Source organism: Brachyhypopomus gauderio, chromosome 1 (genome assembly GCF_052324685.1).
Source record: "Brachyhypopomus gauderio isolate BG-103 chromosome 1, BGAUD_0.2, whole genome shotgun sequence".
Lineage (NCBI taxonomy): Eukaryota > Metazoa > Chordata > Actinopteri > Gymnotiformes > Hypopomidae > Brachyhypopomus > Brachyhypopomus gauderio.
The window spans coordinates 52,129,306-52,136,625 of NC_135211.1; the positions used below are offsets into that span (position 1 = coordinate 52,129,306).

The following is a 7,320-nucleotide window of genomic DNA, read 5'->3' on the forward strand; positions in this document are numbered from 1 at the left end:
GAATCACAGAGCAAGGCTAAATGTAGCCTGGATAGCTCAGTCGGTAGAGCATCAGACTTTTAATCTGAGGGTCCAGGGTTCAAGTCCCTGTTCAGGCGTTGAACTTTACATGACCGTCAGCTCTTGAGCACCGTTCACTCATCGTCAGGCAGGCTTTTGGATTAAGCTGAACTTCCAGCTTTACGTCTGCCTACCTGTGACTTCCTTGTCATTAATTATTTTGTCTATGTCCTTGTTAATGATGACAAAAAAAACAACAATTAAAGCCACTCAGCCTTTCCTTTCTCTCTCTCTCTATGTGACATCACAATAGATTTTCTCAAAAAGCAATTCAAATTGTTCTAACCATTGGTGGGACCAACCCGTGGCCTTTTACCATCCACGTGTCCAAAATGCAGTACGCATGCCAATGTTGTTAACAGACATACGTGTTGGTAGCTCTACATGTCCAACTGGTACAGTGTGAGGTTTCCTCTTTGGTGGACCTTAAAGAGTTGAAAAAGCCACAACCGAACTGGTATCTTTGTCAACGTCCTTGTTTCTGGATCTATGCTGCATGTGCGTCAGAATCCTTCGGTAGCTCAGATGGTAGAGCGGAGGACTGTAGAGGTTAAAGCAGCAATCCTTAGGCCACCGGTTCAAATCCGGTTCGAAGGAAGCTTCTTTTTTTCCAGGATATTACTGCCTTTAATGTCATGATGAGCAAAAAGTTTTCTGTTTTCCCTGACCGGGAATCGAACCCGGGCCGCGGCGGTGAGAGCGCCGAATCCTAGCCACTAGACCATCAGGGACAGCGATGTTATGCTAATGGATGAAGGCTTTTACATGAGTTCTGGCTGGCCGTTATTCATGAGTGAAGAAAGACCAGAATGTGGGTTATTCGTGACCACACCAGAACATGTGGACCTTTTTGTGTCAAGACTGTCAAATGCTTCCCATGTCAGAGGTCAAGAATATCTGGACATGTTCTGAATCACAGAGCAAGGCTAAACGTAGCCTGGATAGCTCAGTCGGTAGAGCATCAGACTTTTAATCTGAGGGTCCAGGGTTCAAGTCCCTGTTCAGGCGTTGAACTTTACATGACCGTCAGCTCTTGAGCACCGTTCACTCATCGTCAGGCAGACTTTTGGATTAAGCTGAACTTCCAGCTTTACATCTGCCTACCTGTGACTTCCTTGTCATTAATTATTTTGTCTATGTCCTTGTTAATGATGAAAAAAAAAACAACAATTAAAGCCACTCAGCCTTTCCTTTCTCTCTCTCTCTATGTGACATCACAATAGATTTTCTCAAAAAGCAATTCAAATTGTTCTAACCATTGGTGGGACCAACCCGTGGCCTTTTACCATCCACGTGTCCAAAATGCAGTACGCATGCCAATGTTGTTAACAGACATACGTGTTGGTAGCTCTACATGTCCAACTGGTACAGTGTGAGGTTTCCTCTTTGGTGGACCTTAAAGAGTTGAAAAAGCCACAACCGAACTGGTATCTTTGTCAACGTCCTTGTTTCTGGATCTATGCTGCATGTGCGTCAGAATCCTTCGGTAGCTCAGATGGTAGAGCGGAGGACTGTAGAGGTTAAAGCAGCAATCCTTAGGCCACCGGTTCAAATCCGGTTCGAAGGAAGCTTCTTTTTTTCCAGGATATTACTGCCTTTAATGTCATGATGAGCAAAAAGTTTTCTGTTTTCCCTGACCGGGAATCGAACCCGGGCCGCGGTGGTGAGAGCGCCGAATCCTAGCCACTAGACCATCAGGGACAGCGATGTTATGCTAATGGATGAAGGCTTTTACATGAGTTCTGGCTGGCCGTTATTCATGAGTGAAGAAAGACCAGAATGTGGGTTATTCGTGACCACACCAGAACATGTGGACCTTTTTGTGTCAAGACTGTCAAATGCTTCCCATGTCAGAGGTCAAGAATATCTGGACATGTTCTGAATCACAGAGCAAGGCTAAATGTAGCCTGGATAGCTCAGTCGGTAGAGCATCAGACTTTTAATCTGAGGGTCCAGGGTTCAAGTCCCTGTTCAGGCGTTGAACTTTACATGACCGTCAGCTCTTGAGCACCGTTCACTCATCGTCAGGCAGGCTTTTGGATTAAGCTGAACTTCCAGCTTTACGTCTGCCTACCTGTGACTTCCTTGTCATTAATTATTTTGTCTATGTCCTTGTTAATGATGACAAAAAAAACAACAATTAAAGCCACTCAGCCTTTCCTTTCTCTCTCTCTCTATGTGACATCACAATAGATTTTCTCAAAAAGCAATTCAAATTGTTCTAACCATTGGTGGGACCAACCCGTGGCCTTTTACCATCCACGTGTCCAAAATGCAGTACGCATGCCAATGTTGTTAACAGACATACGTGTTGGTAGCTCTACATGTCCAACTGGTACAGTGTGAGGTTTCCTCTTTGGTGGACCTTAAAGAGTTGAAAAAGCCACAACCGAACTGGTATCTTTGTCAACGTCCTTGTTTCTGGATCTATGCTGCATGTGCGTCAGAATCCTTCGGTAGCTCAGATGGTAGAGCGGAGGACTGTAGAGGTTAAAGCAGCAATCCTTAGGCCACCGGTTCAAATCCGGTTCGAAGGAAGCTTCTTTTTTTCCAGGATATTACTGCCTTTAATGTCATGATGAGCAAAAAGTTTTCTGTTTTCCCTGACCGGGAATCGAACCCGGGCCGCGGTGGTGAGAGCGCCGAATCCTAGCCACTAGACCATCAGGGACAGCGATGTTATGCTAATGGATGAAGGCTTTTACATGAGTTCTGGCTGGCCGTTATTCATGAGTGAAGAAAGACCAGAATGTGGGTTATTCGTGACCACACCAGAACATGTGGACCTTTTTGTGTCAAGACTGTCAAATGCTTCCCATGTCAGAGGTCAAGAATATCTGGACATGTTCTGAATCACAGAGCAAGGCTAAATGTAGCCTGGATAGCTCAGTCGGTAGAGCATCAGACTTTTAATCTGAGGGTCCAGGGTTCAAGTCCCTGTTCAGGCGTTGAACTTTACATGACCGTCAGCTCTTGAGCACCGTTCACTCATCGTCAGGCAGGCTTTTGGATTAAGCTGAACTTCCAGCTTTACGTCTGCCTACCTGTGACTTCCTTGTCATTAATTATTTTGTCTATGTCCTTGTTAATGATGACAAAAAAAACAACAATTAAAGCCACTCAGCCTTTCCTTTCTCTCTCTCTCTATGTGACATCACAATAGATTTTCTCAAAAAGCAATTCAAATTGTTCTAACCATTGGTGGGACCAACCCGTGGCCTTTTACCATCCACGTGTCCAAAATGCAGTACGCATGCCAATGTTGTTAACAGACATACGTGTTGGTAGCTCTACATGTCCAACTGGTACAGTGTGAGGTTTCCTCTTTGGTGGACCTTAAAGAGTTGAAAAAGCCACAACCGAACTGGTATCTTTGTCAACGTCCTTGTTTCTGGATCTATGCTGCATGTGCGTCAGAATCCTTCGGTAGCTCAGATGGTAGAGCGGAGGACTGTAGAGGTTAAAGCAGCAATCCTTAGGCCACCGGTTCAAATCCGGTTCGAAGGAAGCTTCTTTTTTTCCAGGATATTACTGCCTTTAATGTCATGATGAGCAAAAAGTTTTCTGTTTTCCCTGACCGGGAATCGAACCCGGGCCGCGGCGGTGAGAGCGCCGAATCCTAGCCACTAGACCATCAGGGACAGCGATGTTATGCTAATGGATGAAGGCTTTTACATGAGTTCTGGCTGGCCGTTATTCATGAGTGAAGAAAGACCAGAATGTGGGTTATTCGTGACCACACCAGAACATGTGGACCTTTTTGTGTCAAGACTGTCAAATGCTTCCCATGTCAGAGGTCAAGAATATCTGGACATGTTCTGAATCACAGAGCAAGGCTAAACGTAGCCTGGATAGCTCAGTCGGTAGAGCATCAGACTTTTAATCTGAGGGTCCAGGGTTCAAGTCCCTGTTCAGGCGTTGAACTTTACATGACCGTCAGCTCTTGAGCACCGTTCACTCATCGTCAGGCAGACTTTTGGATTAAGCTGAACTTCCAGCTTTACATCTGCCTACCTGTGACTTCCTTGTCATTAATTATTTTGTCTATGTCCTTGTTAATGATGAAAAAAAAACACCAATTAAAGCCACTCAGCCTTTCCTTTCTCTCTCTCTCTCTATGTGACATCACAATAGATTTTCTCAAAAAGCAATTCAAATTGTTCTAACCATTGGTGGGACCAACCTGTGGCCTTTTACCATCCACGTGTCCAAAATGCAGTACGCATGCCAATGTTGTTAACAGACATACGTGTTGGTAGCTCTACATGTCCAACTGGTACAGTGTGAGGTTTCCTCTTTGGTGGACCTTAAAGAGTTGAAAAAGCCACAACCGAACTGGTATCTTTGTCAACGTCCTTGTTTCTGGATCTATGCTGCATGTGCGTCAGAATCCTTCGGTAGCTCAGATGGTAGAGCGGAGGACTGTAGAGGTTAAAGCAGCAATCCTTAGGCCACCGGTTCAAATCCGGTTCGAAGGAAGCTTCTTTTTTTCCAGGATATTACTGCCTTTAATGTCATGATGAGCAAAAAGTTTTCTGTTTTCCCTGACCGGGAATCGAACCCGGGCCGCGGTGGTGAGAGCGCCGAATCCTAGCCACTAGACCATCAGGGACAGCGATGTTACGCTAATGGATGAAGGCTTTTACATGAGTTCTGGCTGGCCGTTATTCATGAGTGAAGAAAGACCAGAATGTGGGTTATTCGTGACCACACCAGAACATGTGGACCTTTTTGTGTCAAGACTGTCAAATGCTTCCCATGTCAGAGGTCAAGAATATCTGGACATGTTCTGAATCACAGAGCAAGGCTAAATGTAGCCTGGATAGCTCAGTCGGTAGAGCATCAGACTTTTAATCTGAGGGTCCAGGGTTCAAGTCCCTGTTCAGGCGTTGAACTTTACATGACCGTCAGCTCTTGAGCACCGTTCACTCATCGTCAGGCAGGCTTTTGGATTAAGCTGAACTTCCAGCTTTACGTCTGCCTACCTGTGACTTCCTTGTCATTAATTATTTTGTCTATGTCCTTGTTAATGATGACAAAAAAAAACAACAATTAAAGCCACTCAGCCTTTCCTTTCTCTCTCTCTCTATGTGACATCACAATAGATTTTCTCAAAAAGCAATTCAAATTGTTCTAACCATTGGTGGGACCAACCCGTGGCCTTTTACCATCCACGTGTCCAAAATGCAGTACGCATGCCAATGTTGTTAACAGACATACGTGTTGGTAGCTCTACATGTCCAACTGGTACAGTGTGAGGTTTCCTCTTTGGTGGACCTTAAAGAGTTGAAAAAGCCACAACCGAACTGGTATCTTTGTCAACGTCCTTGTTTCTGGATCTATGCTGCATGTGCGTCAGAATCCTTCGGTAGCTCAGATGGTAGAGCGGAGGACTGTAGAGGTTAAAGCAGCAATCCTTAGGCCACCGGTTCAAATCCGGTTCGAAGGAAGCTTCTTTTTTTCCAGGATATTACTGCCTTTAATGTCATGATGAGCAAAAAGTTTTCTGTTTTCCCTGACCGGGAATCGAACCCGGGCCGCGGTGGTGAGAGCGCCGAATCCTAGCCACTAGACCATCAGGGACAGCGATGTTATGCTAATGGATGAAGGCTTTTACATGAGTTCTGGCTGGCCGTTATTCATGAGTGAAGAAAGACCAGAATGTGGGTTATTCGTGACCCACACCAGAACATGTGGACCTTTTTGTGTCAAGACTGTCAAATGCTTCCCATGTCAGAGGTCAAGAATATCTGGACATGTTCTGAATCACAGAGCAAGGCTAAATGTAGCCTGGATAGCTCAGTCGGTAGAGCATCAGACTTTTAATCTGAGGGTCCAGGGTTCAAGTCCCTGTTCAGGCGTTGAACTTTACATGACCGTCAGCTCTTGAGCACCGTTCACTCATCGTCAGGCAGGCTTTTGGATTAAGCTGAACTTCCAGCTTTACGTCTGCCTACCTGTGACTTCCTTGTCATTAATTATTTTGTCTATGTCCTTGTTAATGATGACAAAAAAAACAACAATTAAAGCCACTCAGCCTTTCCTTTCTCTCTCTCTCTATGTGACATCACAATAGATTTTCTCAAAAAGCAATTCAAATTGTTCTAACCATTGGTGGGACCAACCCGTGGCCTTTTACCATCCACGTGTCCAAAATGCAGTACGCATGCCAATGTTGTTAACAGACATACGTGTTGGTAGCTCTACATGTCCAACTGGTACAGTGTGAGGTTTCCTCTTTGGTGGACCTTAAAGAGTTGAAAAAGCCACAACCGAACTGGTATCTTTGTCAACGTCCTTGTTTCTGGATCTATGCTGCATGTGCGTCAGAATCCTTCGGTAGCTCAGATGGTAGAGCGGAGGACTGTAGAGGTTAAAGCAGCAATCCTTAGGCCACCGGTTCAAATCCGGTTCGAAGGAAGCTTCTTTTTTTCCAGGATATTACTGCCTTTAATGTCATGATGAGCAAAAAGTTTTCTGTTTTCCCTGACCGGGAATCGAACCCGGGCCGCGGCGGTGAGAGCGCCGAATCCTAGCCACTAGACCATCAGGGACAGCGATGTTATGCTAATGGATGAAGGCTTTTACATGAGTTCTGGCTGGCCGTTATTCATGAGTGAAGAAAGACCAGAATGTGGGTTATTCGTGACCACACCAGAACATGTGGACCTTTTTGTGTCAAGACTGTCAAATGCTTCCCATGTCAGAGGTCAAGAATATCTGGACATGTTCTGAATCACAGAGCAAGGCTAAACGTAGCCTGATAGCTCAGTCGGTAGAGCATCAGACTTTTAATCTGAGGGTCCCAGGGTTCAAGTCCCTGTTCAGGCGTTGAACTTTTACATGACCGTCAGCTCTTGAGCACCGTTCACTCATCGTCAGGCAGACTTTTGGATTAAGCTGAACTTCCAGCTTTACATCTGCCTACCTGTGACTTCCTTGTCATTAATTATTTTTGTCTATGTCCTTGTTAATGATGAAAAAAAAAACAACAATTAAAGCCACTCAGCCTTTCCTTTCTCTCTCTCTCTATGTGACATCACAATAGATTTTCTCAAAAGCAATTCAAATTGTTCTAACCATTGGTGGGACCAACCCGTGGCCTTTTACCATCCACGTGTCCAAAATGCAGTACGCATGCCAATGTTGTTAACAGACATACGTGTTGGTAGCTCTACATGTCCAACTGGTACAGTGTGAGGTTTCCTCTTTGGTGGACCTTAAAGAGTTGAAAAAAGCCACAACCGAACTGGTATCTTT

General features: G+C 45.0%; 17 non-coding genes across 17 annotated transcripts; 14 read left to right on the top strand and 3 right to left on the bottom strand.

Moving 5' to 3' along the window:
* Positions 1–25: 25 nt before the first annotated feature.
* Positions 26–98, top strand: trnak-uuu (transfer RNA lysine (anticodon UUU)). Its single transcript has one exon. It is a non-coding gene; the product is annotated as a tRNA-Lys (tRNA).
* A 472-nt stretch (positions 99–570) lies between these two features.
* On the top strand, positions 571–657 carry trnay-gua (transfer RNA tyrosine (anticodon GUA)). The gene is given in 2 exon segments: positions 571–607; positions 622–657. It is a non-coding gene; the product is annotated as a tRNA-Tyr (tRNA).
* Positions 658–719: 62 nt separating this feature from the next.
* Positions 720–791, bottom strand: trnae-cuc (transfer RNA glutamic acid (anticodon CUC)). The gene has a single exon. It is a non-coding gene; the product is annotated as a tRNA-Glu (tRNA).
* Positions 792–995: 204 nt separating this feature from the next.
* On the top strand, positions 996–1,068 carry trnak-uuu (transfer RNA lysine (anticodon UUU)). The gene has a single exon. It is a non-coding gene; the product is annotated as a tRNA-Lys (tRNA).
* Positions 1,069–1,540: 472 nt separating this feature from the next.
* On the top strand, positions 1,541–1,627 carry trnay-gua (transfer RNA tyrosine (anticodon GUA)). The gene is given in 2 exon segments: positions 1,541–1,577; positions 1,592–1,627. It is a non-coding gene; the product is annotated as a tRNA-Tyr (tRNA).
* Positions 1,628–1,965: 338 nt separating this feature from the next.
* Positions 1,966–2,038, top strand: trnak-uuu (transfer RNA lysine (anticodon UUU)). The gene has a single exon. It is a non-coding gene; the product is annotated as a tRNA-Lys (tRNA).
* Positions 2,039–2,510: 472 nt separating this feature from the next.
* trnay-gua (transfer RNA tyrosine (anticodon GUA)) lies at positions 2,511–2,597 on the top strand. The gene is given in 2 exon segments: positions 2,511–2,547; positions 2,562–2,597. It is a non-coding gene; the product is annotated as a tRNA-Tyr (tRNA).
* Positions 2,598–2,935: 338 nt separating this feature from the next.
* On the top strand, positions 2,936–3,008 carry trnak-uuu (transfer RNA lysine (anticodon UUU)). The gene has a single exon. It is a non-coding gene; the product is annotated as a tRNA-Lys (tRNA).
* Positions 3,009–3,480: 472 nt separating this feature from the next.
* On the top strand, positions 3,481–3,567 carry trnay-gua (transfer RNA tyrosine (anticodon GUA)). The gene is given in 2 exon segments: positions 3,481–3,517; positions 3,532–3,567. It is a non-coding gene; the product is annotated as a tRNA-Tyr (tRNA).
* Positions 3,568–3,629: 62 nt separating this feature from the next.
* trnae-cuc (transfer RNA glutamic acid (anticodon CUC)) lies at positions 3,630–3,701 on the bottom strand. Its single transcript has one exon. It is a non-coding gene; the product is annotated as a tRNA-Glu (tRNA).
* A 204-nt stretch (positions 3,702–3,905) lies between these two features.
* trnak-uuu (transfer RNA lysine (anticodon UUU)) lies at positions 3,906–3,978 on the top strand. Its single transcript has one exon. It is a non-coding gene; the product is annotated as a tRNA-Lys (tRNA).
* Positions 3,979–4,451: 473 nt separating this feature from the next.
* On the top strand, positions 4,452–4,538 carry trnay-gua (transfer RNA tyrosine (anticodon GUA)). Its single transcript is given in 2 exon segments — positions 4,452–4,488; positions 4,503–4,538. It is a non-coding gene; the product is annotated as a tRNA-Tyr (tRNA).
* Positions 4,539–4,876: 338 nt separating this feature from the next.
* trnak-uuu (transfer RNA lysine (anticodon UUU)) lies at positions 4,877–4,949 on the top strand. The gene has a single exon. It is a non-coding gene; the product is annotated as a tRNA-Lys (tRNA).
* Positions 4,950–5,422: 473 nt separating this feature from the next.
* On the top strand, positions 5,423–5,509 carry trnay-gua (transfer RNA tyrosine (anticodon GUA)). Its single transcript is given in 2 exon segments — positions 5,423–5,459; positions 5,474–5,509. It is a non-coding gene; the product is annotated as a tRNA-Tyr (tRNA).
* A 339-nt stretch (positions 5,510–5,848) lies between these two features.
* On the top strand, positions 5,849–5,921 carry trnak-uuu (transfer RNA lysine (anticodon UUU)). The gene has a single exon. It is a non-coding gene; the product is annotated as a tRNA-Lys (tRNA).
* Positions 5,922–6,393: 472 nt separating this feature from the next.
* Positions 6,394–6,480, top strand: trnay-gua (transfer RNA tyrosine (anticodon GUA)). Its single transcript is given in 2 exon segments — positions 6,394–6,430; positions 6,445–6,480. It is a non-coding gene; the product is annotated as a tRNA-Tyr (tRNA).
* Positions 6,481–6,542: 62 nt separating this feature from the next.
* trnae-cuc (transfer RNA glutamic acid (anticodon CUC)) lies at positions 6,543–6,614 on the bottom strand. Its single transcript has one exon. It is a non-coding gene; the product is annotated as a tRNA-Glu (tRNA).
* Positions 6,615–7,320: the final 706 nt, after the last annotated feature.